Below are 22,150 nucleotides of genomic sequence, written 5' to 3'. Positions count from 1 at the left end.
GAACTGATAAAAGCCATTAATCCTCATATAACTGAAGCAATGCATATACAGACAATACACCTTTATAGAACCACAACTAGACATAGCTGGAAAAATTGCAGAACACCGAAGAAAGAGAAGTTCTTCAACACAACCAGAGGAAGACAGAACAGTTATAAAGGATACAAACTTGACTATAAGATTCGCAACAACAACAGTAGAACCAATAAGCCAATAGACGAATATATTCGAAATGCCGAGAAAAAATAGAAGTATTAAAAAGAAAACAAACAACGAAATAGAGTTTCTAACAATAGGCAATCACTAAGGGAATATTGAAGTTATAGTCTTCTTAGGAGAAGAAAAATGTTCTCAAAAGGAAATTATGAAGTGCAAGAAACAATGGAAGAAACCAGTGTTTAATAAGCAGATAAATCTAAATAAATACTGCCTATAGAAATAACCATAACAATTTCTAATTTAGGGAATAAAAAAGATAAACAGTAATGTGAAAGTCAGGAGAAAGGGTAAGCAATAATAAACATGAAATGTTCCATGATCCTTGTATAATTTTAGGGTGGGATTACCATTGATTAACATCAGACTTTGTTAAATATGCATGTTAAAATTTCTAGGGCAACTGCTAAAATATAAATAACTTCCAAACCAGTAGATGAAAAACAGTGAAAAAGAAAGCCCTCTGTCAATCCAAAATATAAAGGGGAAAGGGGGAGAGGAAGAAAGAAGCATGGACAGTATAAAGATAATAAAAGTAAGTCTAAGCATTTAATAATCATAATACATGTAAATGACCCAATTAAAAGTAGAGATTATTAGACTGCAAATGAAAACAAAACCAGCTATTCACTGTGTGTAAGAGGCATGCCTCTGAGAAAATAGAAAATAATAGGATGGGAAAGGCATACCGTGTGTTAACCAAAAAAAGCTGGAGAATACTATAAAGAATTCTTAAAGAGAAAAAACTTTGGCAATAGGAATGGTTAGTACATAATAATAAAAAGGGCCAATTCATGAGAGAACTGTAATAGCTGTAGGCTTGTCTGTACATAATAAAATAACAAAAAATTATATAGAAAACATTAAAACTACAGTTCTAGTTAGTACTAGTTAGTGCTAGAGTGCTAATATTGCAAAAGAAAAACTTCTTATCATAAAAGACTTCAAGATAATCCTTTAAATTATTAATAGATAAAGCAGATAAAAATAATGAATCTATAAAAGGTTTGATCAATACAATTAACAGGCTTGATTTATTGAACCTTGCATACAGCTAGACATTGCATTCTCATCAGGAAACATTGGGTATAAAAATAAAATCCACATACTGAGCTATTAATTGTCTCAATGTCAGAAAATCAATCCATAGGAACCATTTCCTTTGACAAAAATTCAAATAAATTAGAAGGTAAGAACCAAAGGATTATTAAGAATTTCCATGTAATTGGAAATGAAGCACACATTGTTGAATAACTCATAAGTCAAAACATTTTTTAATAGAAATTAAAAGATTTCAATAGGATGATAATGCTGTACTAAAACAGTTCTCAAATAAAGTTTTCAACCTTTCTTGAGGTTAAGCCAGCAAGTTAAGAAGTTAGAACAACTAAGTCCCAAGAAACCAGAATAATAGAGCTGAATTTAAAGAACTTTAAAAACGGACAAACTAATGGTCAGATTGATTGAGAGAAATAAACAGGAGATACAAATAAAAGACACTTGGAATATAAGTGAGAATATAACTACAGCTATGTTAAAGAGTTGGCCAAAATGAAAAGACATTCAGAGAAATTATGGCAATAACCTGGAAATTTGACAAAACGGACAGGAAATATCTCTTATGAAAACTCTCCCTGTAGCCCTGGCTGGTGTAGCTCAGTGGATTGAGCTCGGGCCTGCGAACCAGACAATCCCGGTTCAATTCCCAGTCAGAGCACATGCCTGGGTTGTAGGCAGGTTCCCTGCAGGCCAGTTCCCAGCAGGGGACACACGAAAGGCAACCATACATTGATGTTTCTCTCCCTCTCTCCTTCCCTTCCCCTCTAAAGATAAATAAATAAAGTCTTAAAAAAAGAAAATACATTGATGTTTAAAAAAAAAACCAAAACAACTCTCCCTGTGACCTGTACCTCCACTGCCGTGTAACCTGCATCCCTCAGGCAGGAAGCAGCCCGGCGGGAACGGTGAAGCGTGTCTCTCATACAACAACAGATAAAGACTACACTTAAGTTTTATAACTATGAAAACATTTCAATTGAGAAATGGGCAAAGATAAGAACAGACATTTTAAAAGACACATAACCATATATAAATATGTTTTTGCTCAATTTCATTAGTAACCAGGAAAAGCAAATTAACACTAAAATGATAAACATTTTGTTTTATACCCTAATTTGGCAGGAAGACAAGAAGTTTGACTATACTAAATGCTGTTACTGCTGATGTGTTTCAGCACTGTCTGGTGTTTAAATTGTTGTAACTATGATATAAAAAAATGGCGCTATCTTGCAAAATTGAACCTTTATAAATGTAACTTCCAGTAATTCTTTTGCTAGGTATACACACCTGAGGAACTCTTGCCCATGTGCACTAGAAGACACTACTTGTAATAACCGAAAATCTGGAATGTTCAACAGCATGAAGATAAATAAATGTGGCATATTCAATTGGCATGTTAGACAGTGATGAAAATGAATGAACTATAGCTATCATAACAACTACACATTGGTAAACTTTAAAAATAATAGTCACATAAAAAGCAAGTCATGAAGATTATATGTAGTATAATTTTTATAGTTCAAAACCAAGTATATTGTTTACAGATATATTAATGCTAAATTATTTTAGTGATACATTTTTTAAGTGATAAAACAAAATTCATTATAGTAGATAACTCTGAGCAAGAAGTAAAAAGCAGGTTAGAAAAGAAGTAAAATACATATACAACAGTGTTAGAATTATTTTAACTCTTTAAGTTGGTGATAGTTTCATATTATTAGCCATATTAATATTTACAATATACACATTTAAATGCTTGAATATTTGAATATTATGAAATCCAAAATTTAAAACCAGAATTATATAATTTCTGTGGTCACACATTTTTATGGCTCATTATTTACCAGATAAGGTTCTAAGTAATTAGCACAATGTTGTAGATGCAACTTCATTTCTTTCCATGGCAGGTCTAACACCGCACATTTCTGCAATGTTAAAACAGATTTCTTTCCCTCACATATGCCTCCCCATACTCATAGTTTGGTATTGCTGCTTTACTCTCCTTTACTGAATATACAATGTATTATATGTTCTTTCATCTTTCCTTAAAACACTTCCTCAGCTTTCAGTGCCTTCATTTTCTCCCCTTGAGTATACAAGTCTTTCTCATCTGTCAGGACCCAGCTCTTCCTCACCTCCCTGGTGAGGACTGACTTCACCAACATCAGCTCTCCCACTTCATGCTACTCATGGCTACACCACAGCGTATTCTGCATCCACAGGGAGGAAGTAGCCAGGCTGTTATGGTGAAGCCACTGTCTTTCATACAACAGGTAAAGACTACACCTAAAGCCATCCCGGAGGAAGCATTAATGAGAAAGTGAGAGTACAGAGCACTGCCAGAATACAGTGAGGACTAGATTTCAGCCAGAATAAGAGATGCATAGAAGAGCATCAATGGATTAAGCTACTTTCGTAGGAAGGTTTACTCTTAATCATCGTTATAGAGCCTTTTTCTCTTAGCCACACCTGGCAGGGAAATGTCATCAATTCTTCAGTGAAGACAAATGAAAAGTATATATCAGCTCTCCATTTTATAGCATTAATATTTTGTGGCTATAATTTCCCTTATCCCATTATGTACCTTCATACAGTCATGATTAGTTTCTAACTTGGCTTCATATAGTACTAAATGAAAGACTCCCTGTTACCAACATAGTTATAGTTAGCTAGAGCTACTCCATTACTACAGTCGAGATTTTGGTACCCATATAATCAAAGAATGGCATTCTTTAAAAGGCTTATTTCTGTAAATGTGAACTTCAAGCTACAAAGATAACTTAGTATGGTGGATAGGTAGCCGTTTAAAAATGGCATATGAGGTTTAGGGGCTTGAAGGCAGTGGGAATGGGCCACCCTGGAAGGTGCATTTTATCACTGCACTGGCATCATTTAGGCCTGATGATAATTAAAAGACTAACCATTAGTCAATTTTATTATTATTAAAAAATTCTCTTTAAACATGTATCCCCTTACTCTCTGCATCTGTGATGAGCCACTGGCACCCCATCATTACCCCACGTTGGGGATAACTTCCTGTTTCTCCTACCAAACTGCAACTTTTTTGAGGGCGTGAAAGAATTCTTAAATATATTTGGATGATAAATCCTAATGTTTAGCAGGTTTTTAGTAGATGTTTGTTAGAGAAAGGAATTTCATCGGTTAGGATGTCACCAAACACCCGATTTACATTGATATTGACAAGGAAGCAGATACATGGATGCACAAGAGAAACTAACATGTTATTGAACACCCACTTTCTTCTTTGGCCTCCACTCTACCCCCTGCGGTGTCAGATCACCCATTTGGGGTGAGGCCAAAGTAAGTTTACAGTTGTTTGTATGGAAAATAATGCAATAATTAACAATAATATGAGAATAAGCATTCTTTTGCATACTCATAACTGTAAACCCACTTTTGCCCCAGCCTGTATAGATACCATCTGGCTGCCAACAACGCCAGGAGCTACAGAAATCCTCGTCTATGACAAACAGAATAAAAAAAGAGTAATTCCAGCAGCTACACCTAGCAGCCAGGAATGTGTCTTGCTCTCCATTCTCAGTGTCCTGGCTTGTGGCGTGGACTCATACCTGAGCCAAGGAGGAAGCGAGCTCCTCCCAGAGACTGGAAGAAAAACTGCAATATTTACCAGGTAAAGTGAGGATAAAAGTTGAGAGGCCACCGTGGTGCCCACCAAAGACATAATATATAATGAGTTGTAGAATGGGGTTTCAAGGCAGGTTTGGCTTTGAACAGAACTTAACAACATTGGGCAACACTTAAAAATCATCAAATATACATGAACCATTCCTAGCACAATTTTTATTTATATATTTGGTTATTGGTATTTATTAAAGATTTAAAAAATTTTTTGATGAGAGAGAGAGAGATCAGTTTGTTGTCCCACCTATTTATGCATTCATTGGCTGATTCTTGTATGTTCTGTGACTGGGGATTAAACCTGCAACCTTGGTGTATCAGGATGATGCTCTAATCAATTGAGCTATCTGGCCATGGACAGCTATTTGTATTTCTAATAGTTTTACTTTTAAGGGTATTTCCATAAAGATGGTCTGTTCCTTGTTATCACTCAGTGGGATAGCCAGGAAAGATATTTCTGTGCTGTACACTTTTTATTGCAGTTTACTATGTGACCTATTTATGTAATGCATTTGCAAAGTATCAAAATCTAAGTTATTCGTTATCATACCACTGACACTGCTTTACTTGTCAGATTTGACTCTGAGTAAAAGAAAGTCCACCAAAGAGTTTTATTCAGTATTACTTTGCATTCAGTTGAAGAATGCTACATGGGCCCTGGCTGGTGTGCTTCAGTGGATTGAGTGCAGGCCTGCGAACCAAAGGGTTGCTGGTTTAATTCCCAGTCAGGGCACATGCCTGGGTTGCAGGCCAAGTCCCCAGTAGGAGACACTCAAAAGGCCACCACACATTGATATTTCTCTCCCTCTCTGTCTCCCCCTCTTCCCTTTTCTAAAACTAAAATCTAAAAAAAAAAAAGAAGTCACATCGGCCAAAGATACCTCACTATAAGGTGTTTTCACTGGTGTTCAAGAACAGCATGTACTAACATTTCTGAAAAGAAATAAGCCAAAGAACTGTGAAAATTCTGTAGTTATCCATTAAATTATATGCTTTACTTTCTGTCATGACATTAGAGACACTGTAGGTATCATCCATCTTTTGTATTGCGAAAAGTGGATACCTGAGAAACTATTAAATGTGTTCCATTTACCCTAATCTGAGTAGTCCTGAGCACACTGCTTTATTAGTTTCCCTAATAGAATTACTTTTAATGCATTGTGGGTTATAATAAAAAAGGCTATCTCACCATTCATTCATTCCTCCATTGCACAAACATTTATGGGCTAATCTTTGAAATGATGGGGTGTTTACAGTCTAGTGATATACCCATAAATATATGTTAGGTGGGGAAAAGCACTTTGGAGGAAATAAGGTAGGCTAGAGTCTGAAAGAAGGGAGAGAAATGCTAACTACCTAGAAAATATGTGCTTGAAGAGAACACAGATCATTTTTCCATACTTTTTAAATATGTCAAATAAAGCTACTTGGACCAGAAGAGTTTCAAAAGAAGCTTTCAGCAAAAGTTCTGAGCCTTGGCGCTATGAACAAATGTTTCTCGATTCCCACCTCTGTGTTTTCCCCTCCATGCTTTTCTTCTTTGGACCAAGGAAGATACTACATTTTTTGGATATCTGTCTTCTCTTTTAGGGATTATTTAAAATTTTCCTCATTACATTAAACTGCCCTGTAAGTTAAATCAGAACTGTGGGTGAGTCATGCATTTAGAAATTACATTTGCTTAGAAAAAAGTTGGATACAATAATTTAATTTGAAATGTCCCCATTTGGTAGAGTACAGTTGAGAATCATAACTGATTTGTCCTTCACCATACCCCTGCCCCAATTGTTAGAGCTTAAGCAGCTGAAAAAATTGATTCATTGTAGAGCAAGAAGGGCAGTGGGAGTGGAATCAGGATTGGAAAGAACCACCACAAAACTAAAAAATAAGGGTAGGTTGAGTTTAGAGAGGCAGACTAGGTCATGTCTAACCATGAAGGAAAGACTATTTATATTAGTGCTTTGATAGGTATACATTTCAATACAAACACTATCAAGGGAAACCTAGAAAGAGTGAATGTCAGAAAATGGAATATGTTAAGGACACATGGAGTTCAAAGACAACTAAGACATCTGTTTCTTGGTTTCAAATATATCCAAGAGTTGGTTCCATAATGGAAACAATAAATAGCAACAGTAATCAGAAGGGAGCTTTTGACTTTTCTCCAAAACTTTTAGATATTCAGAAAGGCTAAGAAACTTCAAGGTGCTATTTGAAATCTCTTTAGAAGTTTGAATTGTAATCCTGTCTTTCTGGAGAGGGATTCTAAACTATATTTTGTGTTTGTGTATCCATGTGCATGTGTGTTGCATAAAAAGATATTAGGAGTATTTGAAATTGAAAGAAGAAAATATATAAAAAAGAACACTGTAGTGACTCTTTTGGAAAATATCACCTGAGAAAAGCTATAGATGGAACTGACTGCAACCTCAGAATATTTGTTGAGTGAGAATGAATATTTTCATCACCCTCATTGTGTTCATCATTAAGACCAATTTTACAGCATTTTAGAAATGAATTTGAATTTTTCACTCATTAACCCATATCTATAAATAGTTGTAATCAACCAAGAAAGAATCTCGATCAATTAAAAATGTCACCTCTTTACTTTGTTGATATTATTCATATTCCCTAAAACTTGAGTGGAGCTTTGTTCTTGTCAAAACATTTTCTTAGGAGTTATCTCATTTGTTCTTCCATGAGTTTTATTTTTATTGTGGTAAAAAAAAGCATATAACAAATTTTGCCACCTTAGCTATTTTTAAGTGGACAGTTCAGTAGTGTTCAGTACATTCATATTGTTGTGTAACAGATCTCAAGAACTGAATCTTGCAAAACTGAAACTCAATACCCTATAAATAACAACTCCCTTTTTTCTCCCCCCAGTAGCCTCCAGCAACCACCTTTTTAAGAGTGGAGACAACTTTAGATATCACCTATGAATGGGTCATACAATATTTATCTTTTGGGGACTGGCTTATTTCACTTAGCATAAATGTCCTCAAGAATTCATTCATGTTGTAGTGTTTGACAAGGTTTCATTCTTTTTTTCAGGCAGGATAATATTCCATTATAGTTGTACCATATTTTGTTCATCCATTTGTTGAGGACATTTAGGTTATTTTCACTTTTTTGGCTATGATACACAACTGCATGGGTTTTCTTACAAACTTATGTCCTTTTAGAACATAAATGCAAGAGCTGAGTGCTGATGCTACTGTCATTATAAGTTCTTCTTTCCAGTCCTCCCTTTCTATTGGAGACTTCTTGCATAGAGGAAACATGGGGTCCCAGGCTCAGGAATCTTAGCACATCTTGTGTGCGAGGGGTGGGTGGATGTTGTAACCATTAAGCCCTTGTGTGTCAATTCATGGACACTCCGTTCTGGAAAGGGCATCTAGTTTAATCAATCACCCTATATTTAAATTTCCCTTCTAAAATTTCTGCCAAGTGTTTTTCTGACCTATGCTACAAATCTCAGTGAAGGGTTATGTCAGAGGCAGAACTGATACCATTAGATCACTCCCACGGAGAATTCTTCTTTAACCTAAGCTGACATGCAGCTTTCACTGGCTCTACTCTGCTATGAACTGTATGTTTGTATCTCCCCAAAGTTCACATGGTGGAACCCTGATGAGATGGCATCGAGAAGTAGAGCCTTGGGGAAGTGATTAGGTCTCGAGGGAGAAAGCTCCCATGATTGGAATAGTGTCCTTATAAGAAGAGGATAAAAGGAGCCATCTTTGATCTTCACCATGTGAGGATACAAAAGAAGATGACCAACAGCAAACAGAGAAGAGTGTCCTTACCAGATACTGGTTCTGCTAACACCTTGATCTTGAACTTGCCAGTCTCTAGAACTATGATAAATAAATGTGTTCTTTAAGCTACCTAGTCTATTGTATCTTGTCATGGTTGTCCAAACTAACTAGTATATACTCCTTGGATTCATGAAGAACATATCATAGAGTCAGAATGTCAAAAAGCCTTGGAAATACTCTCTTCCAGAACCCTCCATTCACAGACTCAATTCATTTTCGTCAAGGCAGCTCTTCAACTATCTGAAGATAGGACCATACTGAGTCTCCTGTTTTTTTTGGCTAAACATTGTTGGCTCCTAAGGTCCCTCTTTAACTGAAGGGGTTGTAGGCCCCTTGCCCTGCAAACAGCTCTTTTCTGAGCAGACTCTGCTGACCTATATTTCTTTTAAACTGTAAGATGTAGAAGTGAACGATATACAGCCCTTTCATGCTGACATGCTCTATTAATCCACACTTCCTGAATATGATCATTTGACCAACTATGAATACAAATTAAGAGCTCAGGTTCTGTGGTCAGAAAGGCCTGGGTTTGAAGCCAAACTTTTTATTAGTTATAAAACAGGAAAATTAACTGACCTCATTAAACGATTGTTACCCCATCCATTTAAAAGAGAGTATATAAGACTAACCTCACATAACAAATGCAAGTAATACTTAGCACAATGCCTGACACACAGTAAATAATTAATATAAGTTTCTGTAAGTCCACACTCTTTCACATATTCAAAATTGACATTCTGAGTGACAAGGGATCCAAAGAGTTAAAGAAGAGATCGCTACTGGAATTAAATATTTTCTAATTTGCACTGCTTATAAGAATAGTTTCATTAAAGGAGAGGGCATCATCAATTGCTCTAACCTTGTAAAAGAAATTTATTAGAACGAGTTAATTAGTTCTATTCAGTTTAGAATTCTAACATCTGGAACTTATTGGAGTTCACAACTCTTTGTATTATTAATCTAGTTCAATAGAAATCTGCTAATTCTGCATGAGTAATAGAGTTAACTAGGTGTGCTGACCCTTCATTTTTAAGAGGGTTCTCTCCTTCTCCCACCGGTATGACCTTGGACCCCAATACATTCTGACGAAGGAGGCCTACAGGTAATGCAGGGATGACAAGATGTCGATGGCCATTTTCCAGGCATGCTGAATTACCCTTTTGACATAACCCTTACAGAACTTGGGCTACCCTGGTAGGCTATTCATATCTTGAATTAAGCAGAATTTTATTTTTTCTTACATATGGCACTAAAATATATTTTTGGTGATACAGTTCCATGGTCTCAAGAGATATGATTCTACAGTGAAAAGTGTGTGGATTTGGAGTGCTCACTGTGGGGCCTCAAGTCAGTCAGCTATGGTTCAAATCTTGGAACTTCCACCCACTTGCTCTGTAACTTGGACAAATTATTTTACCTGTGCTCTCCTTTGGTCTCTCCTCAATAATATGGAATTAATAATGTTACCAACCTCAGAAAGTTGTTATAAATGAAATGTAATAAAATGCTTAGTGCAGGATCTAGCTCAATAAATCTTTCTTCTCCATTTTCTTCCTCTTCCTCATCTTCATCATCATCAAAATCTAGATTCACAGATTACCATTTAGTGGGTGACCATCAGCAAGTAACTTAATCATCCTATGCTTCCATTTTCTTATCTTTTTAGAGGTATATTATAAAATTAAGTACAGTACTATATCTAAAGCACTTGGGACAGAGTAGAAGCACAGTGAATCATCATTCATTATTTCTTTACCTCCCTGTCCTCAACACCTTTTTCAGCCTTTTACTGGAGATATATATATATATATATATATATATATATACACACATATTTATACTATAAAACATTATAGTATATATATTTAATCTGCAGGAGAGGTATGTGATTTTTCTTTTTGCACAACAAGCTTTGAGCCAATAAAAATGTTTCTCAAATATTATGGTGCACATTATCAAATGTAAGCAGTTCCTGCTAAGATGCAAAGGTAGAAATACATTGAAATCTCTATTTTCATTGCCCTTGCTTTGTGGTTGGCCAATTGAGTTGTTTAGCTGATGTTGGGACAAGAGGTCTCTAGACAGTCTATCGGAATTTCATCTGCCAAACACTGGAGTTAGCAGAGACCAAGGAAATATATTAAAAAGGCATGGCTCCCAGAATTTATTGGCAAGTCCAAAGTAATAAAAAAGCAAAATCTGATATAACCCAGAGCTTTTCATACTATAATTTTTCACCTTTGCCACATCCTCTCTAGCTGACCTAAACTGTTTCTCAGTGGGGTTTTGGACATGGGAAGGGGCGAGGGATTAATGCCTTGCTTGAGCATGCTTTCACTTGGCTCAGGATGATTTATACTTCAGATTGTATTCCTTTCTCCAGAGAGAGTTGGAATATTGCTGAACTGATTTGTTAAGACATGTAAAACCATGTGCAAACTCAGTTACTCGAAGAAAGAGTCAGAAGATAATGGCGGCATAAGCAGGAAGGGAAGCAAAGTAAACTACTGAACATACTCAAAATGAGAAGGGGCAGAAATATGGCAATTATTAATGAGGTACTATTTGAAAAGAGTAGAAAATCAAGAAAGACAAGTGGATGGAAAACACAAATAAAAGAGACAAATTGTAAAAATTAAAGATGCAGAAACAACACGATAAATAGAAGGCAGCTAACTGGCTTTGAGTACACCCTTCTGTCTCTTCACAGTAGTTGCTTCTTTTCATAGAAAAGAGTTCCAGGAAGGCTATTTGGAGTACTGGATCACAAAAGAGAAGAAAGTTTTAGAAGAGAACCTTTCACAATGTATTGTCAGTTCTCTAAGATCAATATTTGAGTACTTTTTAAAGTGACCACCGTGGCTGTTGGGACTGTCTGCACAACATCCAGTGCCTTCAGGAACAAATGCATCTTGCCGCTGATTTCCAGGCTGAGGACTCACATGATGCATGGGACTCTTGCTCACATAATTTTTTTTTTGCTGATGTCTGAGTAATCTCTGAAGTTTCCCACGCATTCAGGAGAGAAACTGAAAAGTTGCTATTGCCCTAAAGCAATAATGGCCTGGAAATTGCTTTAACTTGATGTTACAGCAGCAGCCACAAGCAAAAAAACCTTGTAAACTGGTAGAAAATGAAATCAAAGACTGCTGCTATTTTTTTTCTTTATATCCTGGCTTGGTGAATAATGACTTGACCAACACATGTTTAGTTCTTTACTGATTGGCTCTAGAAAATATCACTGGGGAATTTATGCTGCAGAACATTCCCTGGACTCATATTTCTAAATCTTTATAGCAACCAATAATTTTTATAGACTTGTAAATATGATTCTCAGATGTCAATAAATCAATGAGGCCAATGGCCTGCCTGTGCACAAGGGGGAGTCATGTTGCTTAAGGACTTCAACAGCCGGGGATCTCCTGACTCACTCTATGACTTTGAACTTACACTGCCTGCTTCTTACTTTCCTGGCCTTGCAAGCTGGGTAATATTACGCAGGTTAAACAAGGAAATGGCAAAATGCCTGGTGCTCTCAGGTGAAGTCAGTCTAATAACATCACCATGTGAACGACCTTTGCCTAGCACACTGGGGGAGGAGAAGTGATGACGAGGTCTCATGGATCCTATCATTCACCACAGAATCTCTCCTCAAGACTATCACCTTTGTTTGTGGAAACCTAAGCCAAATATTTATGGTTCTGAAGGATGTTAAGTTCAATAGTAGAACGATAGTCCTGAGTTCTCAGACTGACTTTACCGGCAACCAACTCTGCACTCTTGGCAAGCCATTTGAAATCTCTCTGTGCCTCTGCTGCTAGCCTGTACAATGGAGATAGTGTGCCTTACAGGACTGCAGTGGCAATGAAATAGTATTCATTAAAGTGGTTTTAGAAAGTTACAAACTATCTGAAAAAATGAGGCACCAACAGCTGGGTTATTATCATGGTTGACAGCACTGAAACCACATTGTCCGCTGAGAGACATCCAGGGTGCCATCCATGTAAGTGAATGTGGAGGGGCCCCCAGACTCTCCTCATGTGCCTGCCTCCAGAGATCCTGCAGGGAAGAAAGTCAGGGGGAGGTTAAGGAGAGTATAGGAAATAGAGAAGCCAAAGACCTTTTATGTATGACCCATGGACATGAACTATGGCAGGGGGAATTCAGGAGGTTGTGGGGTACAGAATGGAGGGGGATGAAGGGGTGAAAAAAATTGGGACACCTGTAATAGCATAATCAATAAAATATACTTAAAAAAAAGAAAATCGGGTTCTCTTCTCACCCCCACTGAACAACTCTCCTAAAACTGCTCTCGTGGGGGTTGCAGATAAACCTCCTCCCAGTCAGATGCAGCAGACCCTTTGCAGCCCAGCTCATCCACTTACCAACTGGGAGACTTCCCTCTGCCTTAGTCTCTTCAGATGTAACATGGGAATAAAGATTGTTTCTAATAACGGTGGATACATGACATCATACATCTGTCCAAACCCTCAGAAGGCACAACATGAAGAGTGAGCCCTATGCAAACTGTGCATCTGGGGTGATAATAATGCGTCAGTGCAGGGTCAGCTGTACCGCTCTGGTGGGGAATGTCAACACTGGTGGGGGCTGTGCGTGCTGGGGGCAGTGGGGCCAACGGAAATCTCTGTATGGCCTGCTAAATTTTGCTGTGAATCTAAAACAGTTCTAATAAATAACATCCATTAAAAAAAGAAAAAAAAACATATCTATCTCACAGAATGTTATGAGGCTTAAAAAATGGAACATATCTAAAGAGCTTATACCATCTCAGATACAGTAAACACTCAAAAATTTGAATGAATCTTCTCCCAGAGAATATTCTTTGCTTCCTCTTTTTCCATTTACTTAATTATCTTCAAAATAGGGTCATGATACATTATTATGTTAACGGAGTATCGAAACTACATGCTTAAGAGCAATACCTTCCCTTAAAGAACACTTTGTTTTGCTTACACAAAGTAAATAACCAATTCAACTGATTCGTTCTCCTGCCTTTTCTCTTCCTGCCTGCCACTCTACTCAATTATGGGCTTCCCACCAGACCGATTATTGTCTTTATCCTGCAGAAACACCAGGGACTTCACAACAGAATCAGCTGTTCTGCTGAAGTTAGCTCCACACCATCAGATTCAGCAGTTTCCATCTCACTAGCTTGTTTCCAGGTGAAGTGAAAGCCTTGACAATGGTAGAACTTAGGCGTGGCGGTGTCCCCTCTGTGGAAAGGCTTACCAGGCCTTGATTCTGGCCATCTGCTGAAAGTTGAAAACTGTAATTGTCTACAGTGAGTGCTGTGAATCCAAATAGGTCCAACTGCTCATTATGTCAGTGCTACTCAAAACTCATACTGTTTTTCTTTTTAATGTGGTGCCCCCAAATTAGGAGATTTGACAGAAAATTCTACCATAATATTTTACAATATCAATAAAGCTTATCCACATGTCCAATTTACAATTTTATGCCTCTTAATGCATTCTGCTTTTGGCTTCGTTAACCATGTGGATTGAGTTTACAGAAAGACTCGGATCGTAAAACGTCTGTTCCAATTAAAGGCAGTTTGTATTTGTTTTATCACAATGACATCGGGTTTGACATTGAGCTTACAGTTTTTTGTACTTGGCCATATTCATATAGAAAAGCACTATGTAAGTTGCAGTACTGTGTATAAAACATGAGCCTTCAAGTTAGCACAGCAAGGCTTATGAAAGGTGTTTCGCCAAATCATCCTAGGTCGAAGGCAAAGTGAAAGTTTCTCAAGTAGGTTCTAAGAGCTGAAGGGACCATAAATTCTGTTACCCTTGAAGCTGCTTTTTAGGATATTGATTTTAAGCTCTGTAACAAGAAACAAAAGACTCAGAATGAACCTCCTCCCTTTCCTGCCCAAAGAGATTCAGCACGAGAAACCTGCTTCAGGAAGGAGATCTTAGGATGTTTGCCTTTGCCTAATTTGTATTAAGTATGGTAAACAAGAGAAATGTTAGCTAGGTAACCCCTGGGTCCCCCTGTTTTCTGACACGTGTGTTGTGTTCCACAATTCCTCAGCTACCTATACATCCTCCCCATTCTCACTTCTGAAATCTAATAGCCCACTCCCCTTCCTTCCTCCTTTGTCCAAAAGTGTCTTATATATCCAATGTTGCCCCACTGTCTTAGGAAGTTTCATATTTATATGAATTTTTCATGCATATGTACTAAACTTTGATTTCCTCCTGTTAACTTGTCTCTGTGGGTTTGATAATTAGCCCAGCAAGAAGAACTTAGAAGGTGGGAGGAAGAGTATTAAATATTTTTTTAGCCCCCACTGGGCAGAAGAATGGGGAAAACAGAATCTTGGGAACAGAACTTGAGAGACAGGGGAAACAAATCCACTCACAGGTAGAGAGCCACTAAGCACCCCTAATCTGATTCTGAGGCATTAGTCCTTGAACCAGTCTGTAGGCAGAAAAGAAAGTGAAACAGCAAAAAAGAAGGGACCTCTCAATGGAAGTATTTGCTTTTAAGTCATGTTGCATAAATGGGAGGTGTCTGAAGTAAAACAGACGGGTTTCCTTCATGGTAAGAGAGGGTGACCTCATATAGCTCTAGAAAACAGCCTAGTGAATTCTGGCATTTTGAAGAAGGAGACAGAATGGTAGTAATGTTGCAAAACGAAAGATGTTGGGGTTACAAACTTATTTGAAACAACAGCAATACCAGGCTAAAAGTGAGTAACCCTGACTCCATATAGCGAGAGAATTCTTTAAATGAAGGAAAGAAGAAAGTGCTTGGTTAGCCCTGGAAGTTGGTGATGCTGGGCATACAGAGAAGAGGGAGCTTCTGAAGACTGAGTGTGCAGAGGACTAGAGAGTGACACATGGTACATGTTCAATATGCATTTGGGAAAGAAGGAAATAAGTGAAGGTGCGTGTAGCAATGGTGGAGCACTGGCTAACATTTATTGACTGCTAATTAGGTGCCGATTTTTGTTAACTTATTTAATCATTTTACAGATGGAAAAAACAAGCTTCGGAGAGATTAAATATTTGCCCATTTAATGCAGCTAGTCACCAATGCAGCTGAAATTCTAACCCAATTGATTACAGAACCAGACATCTTAATCCCTATGGTTTTAGTGGTTAAGGATGTTCTCATCGGAACAATTTTTCGCTGGGGTTCAAGTCCCAACCCCACCACTTACTAGTTTGAGTGACATATACAACTTCTTACAACCCTGTTTTCTTCATCTTCAAAATGGGGATGCTACTAGCACCTATGAACTGTTTGGGTGCCCCTCCAATTCATGTGCTGAAGCCCTAATCCCCAATGTGATGGTGTTTGGAGATGCAGCCTCTGGGATGTAATTAGGTGTAGATGAGGTTGTTAGGGTGGAGCCTCAATGATAGAATTAGTGTTCTTAAAGAAGAGGAAGGGGCCACTCTCTCAGCATGTGAGAATATAGTGAGAATCAAATTCCCAACCTTTTGGTGTACAGGACAATGCTCTAACCAACTGTACCATATTTTACTCATATGTGGAACCTAATGAACAAACTGAACTAACAAGCAAAAGAGAGACAGGATAACAGATGGAGAGCAGGCTGACAGCTCAGTGTGTGTGGGAGATGCTAGGGGGATGGAGGGATTGAGCGAAAAGGAAAAAAGAGAAAGAACTCAAGAACAGTGACAACAATGTGGTGATTTGGGGGGGGTTGGAGGTAGGAGAGGGTATAAGGAGGAATAAACATTGATGGAGAAAAATAAAAATTTAAAAATTAAGGAAAAAAACCATTGAGAGAGCAACTGCTTGTGAACCAAGAAGAGAGCCCTCCCCCATCAAAATCCCAATGATACTGGCACCCAGATCTTAGATTTCCAGCCCCTGTAACTGTGGGAAACAAGTTGTTTTAAGATACCCAGTCTATAGTATTCTGGAAGCCTGAGTTGACTAAGGCCCTAGGATGTGCTCTCATAGTTTTGTCATGAAGGTTAATTGAGACAATATTTAGAAAGCACTGAGTATAGACTATGGTGCATTGTAAGTACTTCATAAATATTAGCTATTAATATCCTTAAAAACACTAGCTACTGCTTTTGTGCGAGTTGCTTTTAGGTTAATAGACACAAAACAACACATTTTTGAACAACTCTTACAGTTGGCTCATCTTTTTAGGCACAGAAATTTATTCTCTTACCTGTCCAATAATGACATGGTCACTCGCTATTCACTATTTCCTGTGTGGAAAAAACACGATGGTAGTGGAGAAGCAGCCCTGGGTGGTATAGAGGGCATGGGGTTTTCAAGCAGAAGACCAACTTCAATCTCAACTCTGGCAGTAGCTGTGCAGCCTTTGACAAACCAGTTATGTCTTCAAGCCTCAGTGTCTGCTTTGGTAAAAAAAAAAGTTCTCCATAACACCCCACCTCAGGAGCTGGTGGGTTTAAAGTATTTTGTGAACTATAAAGCACTGTACAAATATTAACTTATATGTTAACACAATGAGGAGGTTTGAAAAAAGCAGGTAAACAACACATTGCTAGTGAAGTTTAAAGAGCTTTCTAATTTGGGAATGGTTGCAGACACCATTAAAAACTGAGACACACTGCACTAAATTTAGTTTAAAGCAAACAAAAGGAAATGTGATTCAACCTCAAAAAATGTATCTTGGTTTACATGAAGAAAGGATTCAGAAATAGATTTAGAGAAACCTAGAGAGCAACACTGTGGACTAGAATGGTTATAGTAAATCAGAAAATAGATTTGAGCTTTTACAATGTCATGTACCATTAAAAAGGGCAGTTCTATTCCAGGCTTTTATCAAGGACAATGGGCTCTTTTCTACCTTTTGGAGCTGGAACAGTGCTGACCCAGTATCCCACCAGGCACTGCAGGTCAGCTATAAGGCCAGTGTGTAGATACCACATTCCCCAGGCACATGCACACATGTGCTCACACACATGCACCCTGGAAGGAGAAATGGATCTGACTGGAGGAAGAAGACCTGGGGAGCGTTTGGTCGCCACCTGCTGCCCTGCCCTGCAGGTCCATGGAATGCCCTTAGCTCTCTTCATGCTTTTCCTGAAGGGATTTCCCCCACTTCACCTCTGTGTGTGCTTCCTTTGGATCTGTGTGTGTCTGATGTCAGTATGAGTGCAGAGAAAGACAGTAGGAAAAAGGAGGCCACTGAGAATACATTAGAAAAGATGGAGGGACATGGTAATTGATTAAAAATAAATCATAACATTTGGAAAGGCAACATATTGAAGAATAAACCCAGACTTCACTTATTAAAAAATTAAAGAAAAGCCTTAAAAATAAGGAAAGGGAGAAATATATAGATCAATTTTTACTCTCAGCAGAAGGTTCCACTGCTGGCCCCAGTGAAGTGTGTCCCAGTACGCAAGTGCGTGCTTTTGTCTTCCTCCCACATTTATGATTATAATCCCTGTGCAGGTCCTTCAGGGCTCCCATTTTTACATGACTCTATCCTACTGCCCTGATATCATCCTTGTGTTCACTGTTTGCACCTGCAGTTTACTGAAGAGACGGGGCAGTGGTGTTAAGATCACGCATGCTGATCAGCTGAATGCGTAGGGTATGTTAAGAAGTAGGCAAGGTTTGCTTTCTACCCTCCTCCATTATTCTTGTTCACACCAGTCACCACCTGCCCATTCAACAGCTCATCTTCTAGCGATGCTTAGATGGCCCTCAGAGTGGGCAAGGCTGACTTCCACTGACATTCTCTAGTGGTCCAGATCTTTCCCTTTATTTATTTATCTATATATTCTTAATCTCACCTGAGGACTTTTTTTTTCCATTGCTTTTAGAGAGAGAGGCATTCAGAGAGACAAATCATTGGCGTAAGAGAGGGCATTGATTGGTTGCCTCTTGCATGTGCCCGGACCAGGGATCATACCTGCAACCCAGGCATGTGCTTTGACTAGAAGGAGCATTTCCCTTTAATCTCTCCTCTCCAGTAGCCTCTCCTCTCCAGTAGCCAAGCCCCCCTCCATCTGGTCTTTCTAGTGCATTCAAACTAATCTAATAAACAGTCACACAGATATGGTGCTAATGATTGATAGTGACTGCATGGACTGCCTAGTCAACATATTCAAACAAAGAATACACCAGCAAGTTAACATAAGGTATAAAAAATAAGAAATTGAGATAAAACCCCCAGCATTTTAATTTGCATATTAATACAGGATATCTTTTTAATTCCCATTAAGATACTTTCTGGAATAAACATTAAATATCTGAAATCTGTCTTATCACCAGGATATTTATCATAAACCTCAATTAGAGAAATATTGGAAATGAATGAAATGCTCAATAAAAAGAGGCCTGTTGTATACAACCATATAATAAAATAATATGCAGCCATTAAAAATAATATTCCAAAAGAATATTTATTTACATAGAAATAACATATCACCTTAGTCTTCGATAAGTATGGGTTATTTTTCAACATTTCTGAAATTTTGAAGAATCTCACAACCAATCTTTTTAAAAAAATTATTGATTTGTTTTGAGGAAATAGGGATCACAGGGGGAGAGAGGGTGAGTGAAACATCAATTTGTTGTCCCACTCATTTCTTCATTCATTGGTTGCTTCTTGTATGTGCCCTGACTAGGGATCGAATCCATCACACTCTAACCAACTGAGCTACCCGGCCAGGGCCTCCCCATCAATCTTGAAATAATTCAACAGTTACTAAGCAGGTGAGTAAATTCTGACACAAGATGTTGCTGCATGTGCAAATGTAGCTGTATATAAAGAGAAAGGGTTCTGTTTATCTGAGTGTCACCGCAATTTAGTTCTTTGTAGTGGCACAACCTTATATGTTGAATTTTAACTTTATACTTCTAATTGTCATTTTAATTGTCTTAAAATACTCATTGATACAGCTATAACATGAAAAATATTGTGTATGAAGAAGGCTGTGTCTGTTGCATGCCAGAAAATACAATTAAAAACACTAGAAATAGCCAAATCTCCAGGATTTTCAAAGCCCAGTGAACCTGGTGTGACTGATTCATACATCATAAAGGGTTCTCACTGGGGCACCAACAGATTAAAAGCTTCTGGCAGACATTCAAGAAAAGCTGCTTAACTTTCACTTATTTATAATGCAATTAAGCAAGAATGAATCTAGCAAAAAAGAAAAAAAAGCCTATGTGGAGTTTAAGGCCCCTTGATTTGCTTTAAAATTTAATATCAGCCCCTAATGGGGAAGATGTCAAGATGCAGATCCTGTGTTGTCACTGGGAAGCAACACAGAACTGTTGGTGGCCATTATGACAAGCAAAAGCAATTCTTTCATTTATTTTTTACCTTTTTGGATGGGGACGTCTATAACTTTTTTCCTGTGCCTACCACTGATTTGGGAAGCTGATAACTTGCTTTCTAGTTTCACAGGTTCATAGATAGAGAGGAATTTTGCCCCCAGGTGGAACATACCTGGTCCTCACACATACAAGATTTAAATGATTTAAATGAGATCTGGGGCTTGAGTTGATTGTGGAACAGGTTGAGATTTGAGGGGATGCTGGGGTAGCATGTATTTTTGCATGTGGGTTGAACCTTTGAGGACCAGAGGATGGACTTCAGTCAACTACAAAAAAAATGCTACTTCACCAAAGCTATATATTTTCTTTCTAACCCTCAGAACCAGTGAACATTCCCTTGCGTGGCAAAAGAATGATTATTACCTTATATGGCAAACACTGTGATTAAATTAAGGATCTTATGAGTAGGCATTTAGCCTGGGTTATCTGGGTGACACTGAATTCACTCACAAGTATACTCATAAGAGAGAGGTAGAGAGAATTTTGAGACACACACACACGCACAGTGGATAAGTCATTATGAAGATGAAGGCAGAGACTGAAATAAGTGATATAGCCACAACCCAAGGAATACCCCTAACCAGCACCAGCTAGAAAAGGTAAGAAACAGATTCCACCTAGATACTCAGGAGAAAGTGTGGCCTTGCCAAAACTTTGATTTCAGACTTCTGGCCTCCAGATCTGTGAGCGAAGAAAATTCTGTTCTTTTAAACTATCAAGTTTGTGGTAATATGTTTTGGCAGCTCCAGGAAACTAATGAGAAAGAAAGGGCATTGAATAGTATGGTGTGGCATTATCACAACATTATTAAAATTATGCTGTAATGTTATTTTAATTTAAAAATAGCAATGAATGAATGAATACATCTAGAAGACAGTATGTCAGTCTCCTTGGGCTCCTATACCAAAACACCACAGACTGGTGGCTTAAACCACAGAAATCTTTTTCTCACAGTTCTGGAGGATGAGGTCTGAGATCAGGGAGTTGGCTTCCCATGGCACCTCTCATCCTGGCTGGCAGTCTTCTTAGTGTGTCTTCACAAGGTGAATGTGAAGGGAGCGCAGGTCTCTGTTCTTCTTACAAAGTCATTCCATTGTGAGGTCCCCACCCTTATGAATTCATCTGAACCCAATTACCTCCCAAAAGCCCAAACTTCTAATCCTATCACATGGGGGGTTAGAATCTCAACATGTAGATTTTGGTAGATACATTCAGTCCATAACACCATATAATATGATATTTCTGGAAAGTGACAGTTTAGGTCATATTTAATCATATTCTTTCATATGTAGATACAGCATAGAAGTATTTAACCCATTGTTGATATGAAAATAATTCTTGGCCCTTGAATTTGACCCATTCAGTGTGACAAATATAATTCTCTCCAGCAAAGAACACAAGGAATAAAACTTATTCCCTTTATTTTACAGAGAATAGAAGTTATATACTCAAGGCTTCATTGCCCCTGAGAAGAAGGAATCATTATTTTTTTCTGTTCTTAGTGATGAACTTTGGCTGTAGTAGATTTTAAAATATTTCCAGATAACCCAGGAACCATTAAAGATCAAAAACAGGACTTTGATTGGGAAGAAATTAAAGGGATGAAGGCATGAATTAAGGAGGACACTGAGCAAAAAAGGGTAAAGGGAGAGGGACTCTGGTCTAGACAGCAGGTTATAAAGTCTTCAGTCGAGTCCTTTACCAAAGGTGTGGAAGCCATGCCTGACAGATACCCATAGTCCCTGCCCTACCACTAGCAAGCAACTAGGACACACTCAGGGACTTTAGGAGTGAAGAGAACCTTTGGGCATGCTGGGGTTGTGAGAACAACCTCTGACTGCTATACTTAGAAGTTAAAATAAAATCCTCAATTCAGGATAAAGGAGGGTGGGTGTCATCTTTTATATTTTTCTTTTTTTTACAGTGGATAGGTGATACTATAAAATAAGAAAACAGTACCAAATAGTCATAAAATGAGGTAAAAGAAGATTCTATAAATCTACCAAAAGCCATTTATTGAATATTTTAAGTGAAGAGGGAGAAAAATTTTT

This window comes from Artibeus jamaicensis, unplaced genomic scaffold (assembly GCF_021234435.1).
Source record: "Artibeus jamaicensis isolate MK-2021 breed Jamaican fruit bat unplaced genomic scaffold, CSHL_Jam_final contig_391, whole genome shotgun sequence".
Lineage (NCBI taxonomy): Eukaryota > Metazoa > Chordata > Mammalia > Chiroptera > Phyllostomidae > Artibeus > Artibeus jamaicensis.
The sequence above is the reverse complement of the archived record's forward strand: the minus strand, read 5'-3'. Positions refer to the sequence as shown.